At 35.6% G+C, this 14304-nt stretch overlaps 1 protein-coding gene and 1 long non-coding RNA gene across 2 annotated transcripts in view; one reads left to right on the forward strand and one right to left on the reverse strand.

Annotated features, from left to right (window-relative positions):
* LOC108191548 (uncharacterized) overlaps positions 1-5393 on the reverse strand; it is a 187239-nt gene extending 181846 nt beyond the window's left edge. The window contains exon 1 of the mRNA XM_073914491.1: positions 5191-5393. The gene's annotated coding sequence lies outside the window, so the exon portion shown is untranslated. The remainder of the gene's footprint in view (positions 1-5190) is intronic.
* The window catches only part of LOC141376324 (uncharacterized), a 356966-nt gene that overhangs the window by 230563 nt on the left and 112099 nt on the right, over positions 1-14304 (forward strand). The gene's annotated exons all lie outside the window — the stretch shown is intronic.

A 14304-nucleotide genomic window follows, 5' to 3' on the forward strand; every position in this document is an offset into this window, starting at 1 on the left:
ATAAAATTGAATAAATTTTGTAGTGCACAAGAATAAAGAAATTCAATATAGGGTAAATATGACAATAAAACTGCACAATAAATGACAAATAAACTAATTTAAGTATGGGGAAAATACAGGTGATCATTAGCAGTAATTCTCTTTATGTGTCTAAAATAATAATCTCCACGTTGATCTCCTGTAAGGTTATTTGAACTTGCTTTGCAGGACGTCTCTGCATTTTAAGTTTTGGCATGTTATTGAGTTATCTACTAAATTTGCTGTTATAAAACATAATTGAAACAGAATCTTATATAGTCTAATAGAGCTGTAAATGTTAGACATTATTTATTTACATACTGTTGGCGTTTTATTTAAAAACTCCAACTAAACATTAAAATGATTGTAAATTCCCCATTGCCATATATAATGAAGGCATCGAATAAACCAAATGAAAACGGAGACAAAAAAGTTAAATAAATAAACAATTCAAGCGAAAATTAATAAACAATATACTAGCGATGTTGCAGCAGATGGACATTGTATTAATACTGCAAAGTTTTTTTTGCACAAATTGCAGGGTTGGGATGTGTAAATATCCTGTTGATGTTATGTAATCTTGCTGTATTTATCATTTAAACGCACTATTGTTCCTGCCTGGTAAATCGTTATGGTGTGTAGGCTATTTTGGGTTCTGTTGATTGCTAATTAAAAATAAAAACCTTTCCTAAAATGTATGTGTTGTTTATTTGTTATTGTTCATATTTTACAAGTGTTATTTCTACCCCTATGAAGATAACAGATACCAACAACCCTGTTATAAGAGAATATGTTATTTGTGCTTATGTTCAGGCTTGAGTGTATAAAAGATTGTTTATTTCTGCAGTCCAGCATGTATTGCTTTTATTAAAGTTTAACATCTTACATCACACCGTTTTTAAACCGCATATTATTCTGTGTTTTTAAATGTAAGTGCTTCTATTTACATCAGCGAGCGTTTGTTATAGTGCAGACACCGGCAGTCGAGTGAGAAGTTTGGGGGGCGTTGTTGATTTTACATAAAGCGTTTGGTTGGAAGCTTGATTCAGCTCATTTTTGCGGCTCCTCCTCTGGCTCCATCAGACAGTCCTTCTGCGCATCTCCAGGCTCCAATTTCAGCAGTCTTTTGCGACAGTTTGTGCCCGTCAAGCAGGTGTTTTGCCCTCAAGGCGTTCAATGGGAAAAGGGGCTGTCGCGTCGTCCAAATTTTTTACAGTCATTGTATCTGACATGTCCCATCCCCTTCAAGATGCTTCTCATTTTTCTTTTTAGTCGATATGTATTATTGGGCTCAACTATTATCACTGGCAGAGTTGTGATTGGCTTTTTTAAAGGGAGGTGCTATTTTTTGTCCCACCCTCTCTTCCTGTTTCAGTTGAAATCATGTCACACATCAAAAAGAAAAAAAAAATGCACATTTTAAAGATACTACCTTACCCAATGACCTTTTCTGGGCCTCAGAAGCATTGCATTAATAACAGATTACACACAATGTTGCAATATTTTCAATAAAACCACTATAAAACATGATCAACAAAGTCTCGTCAACATTAAAAGACAGTAATTTCTTTAAGGACATTCTCTATTGAAGCATTTTCCTTACACAGTCTGTCCATACATCCCACTTAAGTTTATTGTCCAACATCACCCAAATATTTATAATTTATTACTAATTTAATTTAGCTAAGCAGTCACCCTGATGTGTAGCTCATCAACTTCACAACTTCAGTGATAAAAAATATGAATGAAAACATGTAGCGTGACTTACGACTCTGGAATTACAAGAAAATGTCCTCATGAAATTTTTCCACTGGCATGCAAAACACCTGCCAAATGTGCTGCTGGTCCTCTGAATGCTGCCAAAACAGTGCTCATCCACTGAGCCATAGACAACACAGCACAGTGAACATAATGACCATGTTCTTCAAATCAGTCTTGAACAATATGCGCAGTAAGGCAGGGGATGGTATCCTGTTGAAATAGGTTACTTCCCCTAGGGAACGCATTTGGTGTGTACATGTACCTGGTGTGCTATAACATTTAGGTTGGTAGCTTGTGTCAAATTTACATACAGATGACATTTACATTTAGTCATTTAGCAGACGCCTTTATCCAAAGCAACTTACAAATGAGGACAAGTTAGCAATTTACACAACTATAAGAGCAACAATGAATAAGTGCTATAGGCAAGTTTCAGGTCTGTAAAGTCTAACAAGGAAAGCATTAGTAATTTTTTTTTTTTTTTTTTTTTTTTTTTTGAGTACAGTTAGTGGTATATCCAGAGAGGCAATTGCAGATTAGGAAGTGTAGTGGAGACTAAATAGTTGAGTTTTTAGTCGTTTCTTAAAAAAAGCGAGTGACTCTGCCCTTCTGATGCAGTTAGGGAGTTCATTCCACCAACTGGGCAGATTGAACGCGAGCGTTCGGGAAAGTGATTTCTTCCCTCTTTGGGATGGAACCACGAGGCGACGTTCATTCACAGAACGCAAGTTTCTGGAGGGCACATACATCTGCAGAAGTGAGAGCAGATAAGAAGGAGCAAAGCCAGAAGTCGCTTTGTAGGCAAATGTAACTCCTGTTTTAATGTTTATGACAGGGCTGTATATTCTAGTACTAGTTGTCTAGGTTCATGAAGGGGAGCTTGATTTTTATTTCTCTCTATGTGTGCTGACTACAAAGACGTTAAATAAAAAACTTAATTTTCTTCCCCTTTTTTTTATATCAGATTAAAAAAATGAAAATTTGTAGAATAAAAAAAGAATACAGTATTATATATGCAAGGAAAATGTATTTTTGTTCCACACTTATTGAATGTTTTTTTTTCCCTCTTAGTACATAAACAAATAATGTAAACAACAATGTACCATAAACATAACCCAATAATTTTCTCACTTGGAAATTGGAACAGATGAAAAAAAAAAGTCCACAATTTAGCAAAATTCTTTGGAATAAAAACAGTTCCTTGGGATGTGTGTAAATGCAATGTCTCAGTCCTACCGCTCCCCTAGGAATGGCATTCAAGTTAGCAAAGGTGGATGAGGAGAAGACATGAAGAGTTGAAAGACGGGATGAGATGAAGATTTGAAGAGTTGATGCAGCTAGTAAGATGTCTGCCTGAAAGAACCAATCCGTGGCAAGATCACTCGAAATCTAAAGTCCCATTTGCATCATCCACGATTTAGCCGGGGGGAATAAACCAGTCTTCAACAATTGTACTAGGGTTGGACATCTAAGCTATAATGCCGATCCGATACGCATCTCGATACAAAGAATACGATGCGATATATTAGCGATACATTTGTGACATATTGCGATGCAACACGATACGATTCACACCCATATCACGATACAATGCGATAATTCAGCACTAACTAATTAGATCAAGTTTATGAGATTATGTAAAAGAGGATGCTGTGCCATTGAATGAGTTTGATTATTTATTAACCAAGCAAAACCAAGACTTTTTTACAAACTGGCTTTTCTCTCAGAGCCAGAGTGTCAGTTTACAGTAGAGGGCCATTTTAGAACATATAGCACATATTATTCAAGTATTTTCAAGATAAACAGAATGTATAAGTGCAATATATATTAAAAATATATATATATGCACTCTTTCAACATCAAGGTTTACCATTGCACAACAAGAATTGTGATTTAACTTTTCAACTATGAAAACAAGTTTTACAAAGATATATTTTGCCACTGAATATTCAAAACTTAAGGTCTTGAACTAGCAGTGTTATGTTGCTTTGAAACATCACTGTCACTGTAAACAACAGGCTAATAAAAATATAACAAACCAGCAATCTTCTTGCTGTGAGGTGGTCAAACTACCCACTTTGCCACCGTGACACCCATTATTTTTATCATTATTATTATTAATATTATTATTATTATTATTATAATTAAATAAAAATTAACAGGAGGAGGTGTTTAAAACCTTCGTTCTCCGTGACACTAGGCTGAATATCTTTGCAGATGAACAATGCAATGGCATTCATTACTGGCGTAGAGCGCACAAAACTGTTGCGCATGGAAAAAAAACTTGCAATGCTTTTCTCACCACTTTTGGAGCTGGTAGCTACAGTTGAAGAAGCAGTGCGAAAGCCGAGGATGCAGGAACACTGGAAGATGCTTTCACAACAACACCGTGGCGCCGCTTCAAGTGAGATTTCAGATTAGTCGTACTGCCCGCGTATTTTACAGATGCGCGGCACATTTTGCAAAATGCATCTGTCCTGTCATGTCGTCCATCCTTAAATCCATAATGTTGCATACTTTAGATTTAAAACTCAGTGGGGAATAAAATGTTTGTTTTGCTTCTCGTGCTTTCTGAGGGCGCACCACTAGGTTCATCCGCACACCTGATACACTGAGTTGTAGTGTAAGTGTACACATCCGCAAATTCGTTGCTAAGGCTTACTTTATGTAGGTCGATTAAATTATGCGCCAAAAACAGGTTGACAACACTTGTTAATAAATAAAAAATACATTCTATATTAAAAATATAAGCTGTATCTTGGAAAAACCGATGCATCTCGCAAAAACCGATGCATCTCGATTTGCTTCCAAAATTTCATTCATCCTCTGCTGCTCACCCGATGCACTCGCATCGTGCACGCGCATGACCGCGTATCGATACATATCGGTTAATCTTCCCATCCCTAAATTGTACACTTCAAATTAATGACATCAACATCATCAAAACGTTTAAACCATTTCTAACAAACCATATCATGAATTTTGTACACTCTGTATGCACATTTGGTGCTTTTATATACATCTCAAAAAGTTTGGAATAAAAATATGCTTTAAACTCTTTTTTTCCTCACACATATGACACAGTGATAAAAACAGTTAAATAAAATACATTGATCAAATAAACATGAATCACTTGCATACCATTTGCTACAATTTCTACTAAACATGTTGAAAAAAATATATATGTATATATTTATATACAATTCTTAAAGCAACGAACACCGCATGGTCACCATGGTTAGCAAAGCTAGCATCATCAGCTGTGCTTAGCTTCTCTTTGGCTAACCCACATCAGTTACTCAATAGTTTATCTGCAATTCGTTAAATAAAATCACATTCTGACTGGTATTTTTTTTCAGATAATGGAAAAATACTACATAACATAATCATATTCAAGCAGGATCGACTCACCAGAATGCTCTGAATCAAACACAGAAACCAGAGAAGTACCCACTTCAACTTCAGCAACTCGCACTCAAATTATGCATATGACAATTAAGCACATATAAAAAGAAAATCCTTCACACAGAAATACGAAATCTCTATCAAAGTAAAGAAAAATCCACACAGGCGGAGCGTAATCTCTCATCAGTCACGCAATCAGCTATATCTGTGCACTCTTCCAGTGCACGCGCTTACCGCACCCTCTTAAAGGGGAAGCGCCAAATTAATGCAGGCTGTTCTGCAACACGGAAAAAAAAAGAATAGGTTACACAAACATCAGAGCTTTGATTTGATGCGAGCAGCAACTGGCAGCAAGTGCAAACGGATGAGCAGTGGAGTGACATGTGATGAATGGCCCAGATACCCAGAGGGCACCTTGATGTCAAATTAACATCATTAACATGTCAAAAATAGCTCACTAAAATACTAATTGAAGCACTAAAGCCAGTTTTTTTTTCCTGGAACATGACATCAAATTGTGATAGCACAAACAAAGAGCATCACATTTTTCAAAGAGTCTTTCATTATTTTGTCATAGGTCAGTCATGGAAAAAAAACAAAAAACATGTAGCTCCAAACATAAACTGTATGAACAATCACTATTCAGTTCATTTCACTATTCTGTGCCAAGTGAAAAAAAATGAAATCACTTACTCAGGGCGGCACAGTGGCGCAGTAGGAAGTGCTCTCGCCTCATAGCAAGAAGCTTGCTGGTTTGAGCCTTGGCTGGGTCAGTTGGCGTTTCTGTGTGGAGTTTGCATGTTCTCCCTACGTTCGTGTGGGTTTCCTCTGGGTCCTCTGGTTTCCCCCACAGTCCAAAGACATGTGGTACAGGTGAATTGAGAAAGCTTTATTGTCCGAAGTGTAGGAGTGTGAATGGGTGTGTATGGATGTTTCCCAGAGATGGGTTGCAGCTGGAAGGGCATCCGCTGCGTAAAATGTATGCTGGATAAGTTGGTAGTTCATTCTGCTGTGGCAACCCCAGATATATATAATAAAGGGACTAAGCCGAAAAGAAAACAAATCAATGAAAAATTACTAAGTCTAATTTTCAAGAAGAGCCCACAGTTAGCTTTTCAGTCATGTTTTCTGGCTGATCCACCTCCCGCTATCCTGAGAACCCCAATGACTGTGAAGTGCTTTGGGTGTATGGCCATACACAGAAAAATGCACTATATACATACACATTACTTACATACTTACTTACTAAACAGCTGCTCATAAATAGTTAGTAAAGCAGTACACTCAAAAAAAAAAATGATATGTTGGCTTTAATTATCTTTTTTATGTCAACAGGTTCCACGTAACCGAGTTAAGTTACCTTAAAGAAAGAATATTTATTTGAGTGAACTTAAGTTAGTTATATAAAGGTAAGGTAATGTTGTTTAGTTCAATCAACACAACATTTATAATTTAGCTTTAATTTATTTACACTGCTAAAAAAAATCAGTTAAAATTTACTGAAAAATACCAGCAGTGGTTGCCAGGAATTTTCTGTTAAAATACGGGTTTTATAGGACTGTTTAAATTTACAGAAAAAAAAACATATTATATCAACTGATACAATGCCTAGTTCACAAAAACGTAGTTTAGCTCACAAAAGCATAAAGTCATTCAATGTACTAATGTGTTCATGTATGTATAATAAGCAAACAGATTTTCACTGTATTTGTAACTACACAGTTACTTTAAAACAAAAGAAGATGCAGCACAACATCAGCTATCTTTAGTTCATATTGGACTTGCACACAGTTGCTACTATCCTCCACAATGGTTCCGTTTAGGTCTTGGGTAGGATTTGGGATGTATTATAAGATCATACTGTATTACTTTATTGACTTCAGTGATAATACATCGTTAATTTGCTAATAATAGACAGGCAATAAGTCAGTAGAAAATGGTGCGAATCATTACCTTTACAGAAGTGTTACAAAATAAGACAAGCTTCAATGATCTGAAGTTGGATTTTGTATCCCTACAATGCATGTAAAATACCTTGATGTCAAAACAACATCTGATACTGGCAAAAAAAAAAAAAAAAAATGTGTGGCACATTCACACATAACCATCCAATTGATCAAAGAATATAAAACTTATCACCTGGGCCAAATCCTATCTTTTTCAGAGAAATAATGCAGTGATAATTTGGCTTGGCAAGTCACTCGGATCTTTATTCCTGCCCATTTCCCATGCATCTGAAATGCTGATTACAAGAACTGATTGTTTGCACACAGTTTAATCATCCCAGACCTCAATATATGGCCTTGTTTGGAAATGATCAACAATAATGTCTTCACCAAAGACTAGTCATAACATTTTGGCTCTTAATTGAACTTTCAATGGCTATGTTTCATCACCATTTCCTAATGCATATTTTAGAGTATAATATGAGAAATGAGTGGCATAAAAGCCAAATTCATAATAAAATAACCTTATTTTTTTTTCAAACTTGTGTAACCACCGCCAGTCTACACCACCCAACCCACTTCGAGCTGGCATTGAACCGGTGACTCTTGACATGGAAGCCGGTAGCTCTAACAAAAGATTATGTGCTATTAAAAACATACAAGGATATACTAGCTGGCCCTATCACCAGTCTAATACATCTTTCAATTACACAAGATATATACCCAGATGCTTGGAAATTACCCATAGTGACACCGATTTTTAAAGCTTTATTAATTATAATATTATTATAATTAGTATATTGCATACAGTTGGCAAAGTAGCATAAAAATGGGTAGCACAGCAATTGATTGCTTACTATAATGCAGGACATAACCCCTTAATATCCAATGCAGTTTGGATTTAGATCTAATCACTCAACCAAATCTGATAATTGTTATCTTATAGAGAATATGATATCTAAACTTGATAGACTTAGAGTAATAGGAGCAGTTTTTTTTAGATTTAAAAAGGGCATTTGACACGGTAAATCACGAGGTACTCCTTTCCAAGCTCATTCTTTTAACTTTTCATCAGAGGCGATTATGTGGATGACTTCATATCTAACAAATAAGTTAACCTTGGTAATAGTCAATCAGTATACAGAATCAGTAGTTGTGGAGTTCCTCAAGGATCCATTTTGGGCCCTATCCTGTTTAGTCTATATATAAATGACCTCCCACAAGTCTGCCCTACTATTAATATTCATTAATATATTCATTCATTAATAATATTCATTAATACTCAATATTAATTGTATGCTGAAGACACAGTTCTATATGTGCTCAAGAAAAACAAACAACTGGCAGCAAATTATTTAACCGAGGCACTAGTTCATGGATCTGATTGGTTATGTGAGTCATATCTTAATTTGAAAACAAGTAAAACAGTTTGTATATTTTTCTGACAATCTTTGACAGTTAACCATCATCCTGATGCATTTGTTAAAGAAGAAAAGCTGAGGGATATCTTTGATTTTTATTATTTAGGTCTAATTTTAGATTCACAATTGACTTTTCAAAAGCAAGCCAGAAGGTCACTAAAATTGTTAAATTTAACCTGGCCAACTTCAGGCATATACAACCTTACTTGACAAATGAAGCAGCAAAACTTTTTATGCAATCCATGATTTTTTCTCATATTGCATATTTACTTGTTGGTCACACGCTAGTGAAACAGTTTTAAAATCAGTTAAATCACTTTATAAACAGGCACTTAAAGTATTTGATCTAAAGTCTATTAGGTATCATCATTGTAATATAATACAAAAACAATTTTTATTGAGCTTTGATAATACAGTATGAAATATTTGGGTGATGCTTGTATGATTTTTTACATTTTAAATGGATATGATCCACCTCCATTTTGTGAGTTTGTGACAACAATAATGAACAATAATGGTCAAGCAACATGATCTGTTACCAGGAGAGACTGTGCTGTGCAGTTTAGACATACAACTTTTGCATGATCAGTCTTTTCAGTTAGAGCCAGTTATTTTTGGAACACACTTCCTATTGATTTAAGGGGTGTTACAAATTATTCAACTTTTTAATACAAGTTGAAGAAATGGCTAAAAATAAATCAAGTTTGTAATCATGTGTAATTATTTTGTCTAACATGCTAAGAAGTTCTTATTACATGTCTTATCTCTTTGTCACATGTAACTTTACTGTTTTTGCGTGTGTGATAATGTATTTTTAGATTTTAGGTTGCCTTTTAAAATCTCGCAGGGGGGCAACATATGAAAATGAAAATTAGCCCTTGTGGCTAACTCTGGCTTATTTACAGTTTTACTGTTTATTAATGAGCATTGTCCATGTTAAATAAAATAAATTTAAATTCAAGAAGGCTAAAGACCATAGCCTCTACCGTCTGTCACTAGAGCATCATTTCAGGTCTAGAGGAGTGAGGTTTACCTGCACAGCACTTCACTAGCAGGCCTCTGTTACACTCACACCCCTAAACCTCACTCCTATACTGGTCATGGCACCAATAAAACCCCTACCAGTCCTACACCACCCAACCTGCTCTGAGCTGGGATTGAACCAGTAACTCTTCGCATTGGAGTCAATTGCTCTAACAAGGAGGCTAAAGACCATGGCCTCTACTGCTGTCGCTAGAGCATCCTTTTGTGTTCAGAGGAGTGAGGTTTTCTGTTACATTAACCCCCCTAAACCTCACTCCCATATAGGTCACGGCACCAATGTAACCCTGCCGGTCATACACCATCCAACCTTCTCCGAGCTAGGATTGAACCGGCGACTCTTCAACATGCAAGTCGGTTGTTCTAACAAGGAGGCTAAAGACCATGGCCTCTAACATCTGCCACTAAAGCAGCATTTAAAAGTAATATTATTAATATTATTATTATTATTAAGTAGGATATTGTTTATTTATTATTTTTTAATTCTACTTTCACAGTTTGACACATGCAAACCACAGCAGAAAGTTCTACCCAGCAGCCCCATGTCATAAACAGTACATGTACTTAACAAATAACCGACTATAAATTAAAAGAATTAATGTATGCTTTTTGTTTTCACAAGCTTTGGAGACATGACATAAATTCCGCTTTTAAATAATAGGTCAACTATAGCTTTCACTTGAGGCTGTATTCAAAATAACATCAATGTTTTCAAAGTGCACTGTGAAGGGAGCACAATTGTAAACATGAAGATCACTAAAACTATAAAAATAGTTTGAAAGCAAATTACACCTAAGTGAGATGACCTTAATGCTTTTTTAAAATTTTAATCATTCCACTTTTGAATGTAAAATGTTCTAAATACCATTCTTGTGAAAGTGAAAATTAGAACTGTACATCCGAGGGTTGTCTAACTATTCATTTGTAGCCTGTATCATCAATACAGTGATGACGAGGCCCACACGAAATCTGCGCATGCAGAATTCCGCAGATTTTTAGCCCATCATTGATTCTGTTTATTTACTTATGTAAATGTGTGCAAATATATATTTTTTCAGTTTTTATATTAATTTCAGTAATATTATTGACTAAATACTGAAAAAAAATATATATAAATATATATATATATATATATATATATATATATATATATATATATATATATATATATATATATATATGAATTATTTACAATATAGTTTGTAAAGTCATATTTCCTGTCTTTTAGTAGATATATGAGAGACTTGCTTTTTTACCAAATAAAGTGGATCTAATTGGATTTGCATTAAACATTAAATACAAGTAAAAAATTAATTACTTTTTTATTTCATGTATTAAGGTTTTAGTTATGATTCTCCTCAAATCATTCCGCATAAATCTGCAGATTTTTAACAAAATTCTGTGCAGAAACAGCAAAAAAATTCCACAGATTCCATATGGCCCTTGTGATGACAATTAAATATGTTGACAGACATTCAAAGCTAAATTTTTATATCTAAAGCTTTGGATGTAACATGATATTATGACGTCAGAACGATCAAGAATGATGAGAATAATCAGTAATTCTATTAAATAATTCTGGGATTTCAAGTGTTAAAAGATTTGCTTTCATGTTAGGATGGAAACCTGGTTTATGATGCATTTATTCTTGTTTTCTGATTTAAAATAAATATACCCATGCCTAAAGGCAAACATACACAATGAGAATTCTAAACAAGTCCAAGCATATGCAATCCACGTGCACATAGATGATGTGAGTTTAAGACATAGTAAATTCTGAAGCAATCGCATGAAATTCTGAGACAAAAACATGAACAGAGGAAGACATTGCTTTTATTGCTTTCAGAGCCTTTCTCTCTCTCCTCTTTCACATACATCCAATTGAACATGATATGAGCCATGAATGCTTGCTACAAATACAGTGTCCTTTTCAGCACTGGGAAACCAGGACACCAAGTCTAGTTGGCGGTAAACTATCATATGTGATGACCATGTCAAAGACAAATCATACAGAGCTCACTGTTCAGTGAGCTTAATCTTCTGATTGGTCAACTTCAGATAAATCAACAGACCGTGCACACACCTCACAAATTCAAGGCGACGGCTCTCCAATTGTTTGAAATGTTAAGCAATAATCATGAGCTTGTGAGCCATTCATATTGTGACCACACAAGCATCAACAGTTACCACAATTTCTCTAAATGTGAAAAGAGAATGCCATACAAATTCACAAGGAAATCTTACAAGGAAACATATTTTACATATTGTCGGAAACGTGGCCCATACACCTCATTCCTAACCGTAAAAGTATCAAATTAGCACAATATAGCCCCTAAATAAAAAAGTTACACATTGCTGTGAGATTGCATTGAACAAATTACCCTGTGTTCTCCCACCTTAAATGTTACATTGTGAAGTTGACATTAACTATGTTTCCATCCAACGATACAATTTAATTTTATGCGCAAACCAAGAATATTCTATAAAAGAAGTTTAAATAAAGTAACGTTTCCACCCAACGAGTCAAAGACAACAAAATCATCACTTCCTGATTATCATAAGTAAAAATGAAATTCATTGAGGTAGGAGAAGCTGCGTGAATATTTTCCTTATTTAATAAATTGCTTGCGCTTCAGAAGACAGTATGCCGACACGCAAGGAATCATGTGAAACGTGGAGCACAGACACTCTCGACAGTTCTGAAGGTCAATAATAATATATAACACTAATACTAAAATGGTTAAGGCATTTTAGGACGACCAAAACAACATCTCAATTGTTTTATAATGTGCTCAGCCTGCTGGTTTGTTCATTTACACACATTTTTATCATCACATGATCTCTTATAACAAAATCATGACCTTTTTTAATGCGCATACTAAAATTTGTTTAGTAAACGTGTTTCCATTGTAGTTTATGCACATGATTTCTTATCGCATAAAAACTTTATCAGTTATGAACACATTTTTTTCATGCACATTTTAATTTATGCGCATTTTGGCAGTTCTGTAAAAGTCCATCTATTAGCCCAATGACGAAACTAACAGCATGGTCGAAGGTTAAATGCGTGTAAGCCTTTCCTAGCAATTCTGACAAGAATTCTGTAATTTATTACAATTTATTTATAGATGTTTTTAGCTACGAATTTAATCTGACTCCAATTCTCAAGTTATCATTATGCCCCATTCACACGGGGCTTCAGCCTCAATGCTTGACAGAGGGCGTGTCTGAAGTTGGAGCTGACGCGATTGTCATAGCAGTGTCAGCCAATGAAATTAGTCAGCAATAGGCCAATGTCTGAGATGGTATATTTGCATACAGCGATCTGATCGGCTGATGCTTCCGTCAGCACTTGAAAAGGTGAGCAAGTCCCAACTTCTGCATCAAGCAACACTTCTGAAGTGGCGCCAAAAAATCCACAATGCAGTTTGGCAACACCTCAAAGTGAATGGGAAGCTTTAAAGCTGATGCCCCGTTTAAATGGGGCTATAGATTGAGAATGTGTTTCTAAAGGCTAATTTAAACTTCTGCATCTATCGCAGGTATATGCTACGGCTCAGCCTACGCGTGGACGCATAGCCCTCTCTGTGGCCTTCGCCATTGCTGATGTGTACCTCTCAAAAAAATTAACTACACATCGCAACGATGCGTAGCGCAGGCTCTGTGATTGGTCAGCTTGGTAGCACTGACGAGTGTGGGTCGGACTGAGAGCAGCACGACTCAGTTGGAGTGAGTGGTTACAAGTGCTGAATCCCATGAAGGAGCTACGGATGAAAAGTTTTGTTTTGTGTTTACCTTATGATAAAAGTTGTTGCATATCTGCCAGTTGCTGCCACAAAATGAGCGAGTTTGAGCCATTTTGTACATTAAGGTAACATTCAGAAAAAACAACACCAGCAAAGAAACTCGACACTGAGGAACAGAAACACCTCATTGCCACCTAGCGTTTCAGAAGTGTTATTGCAGAGGAACACAAGCAGCAGCAGAAGTGTAAATGCAAAGCAACGCGCAAGGTATGCACCGCGGGTCACGCCAATTATTCGATACAAAAGTATAAACCAGTCTTAATTAGTAATGTTTCACATTCATCACAAGTTAATAAATTTGGATATTTGATAATTTTAAAAACTTTAATTTCAGTTATTCTTTCATTAGGTTCTAATTGTGGTTCTGAGTCCATGCGTGACCAATTTCGCATGCCTTCCCCATTTGGGCTTGCCAGATTGATTTTTAGTCTGAGGTTTGAAGGCGACTGGTACATTTTAAGTCAGCCGCCTACTGCTTGCTCTGTGATAGAAAATGTACTCAGTTTTTTACCATTCAACTTACCAGATTAAAAGCGGTCAGAAAGCTAAAGACCTACAAAAAAAGTGCTTCCTGATTCTTTATTTGAGATCCTCTAGTTTGATCCACACTGGCCGTAAAACACCAACGTCAACAAATGTGTGCACCCAATTTAATTTGTCAGGTAAAATTGTATTATACCAATTGCATAAAACAACCAGAAAGCCAATTGTAAATATACAACATCCATTACTCACAGATAATCAAAGAGTTAGAAATGCATACCTGACCAGAGAAGTATGTTGCAGCATATCAATCTCAGAGACTAACATGCTGCAACAGGCTGTCCTGGCTATAAGATCCCTATGACATTTTTGCACCTTTCCCTTTAATACTCATCTCAGAACAAAGAACCATAAATTAAAGAT

Source organism: Danio rerio, chromosome 10, assembly GCF_049306965.1.
Source record: "Danio rerio strain Tuebingen ecotype United States chromosome 10, GRCz12tu, whole genome shotgun sequence".
NCBI lineage: Eukaryota > Metazoa > Chordata > Actinopteri > Cypriniformes > Danionidae > Danio > Danio rerio.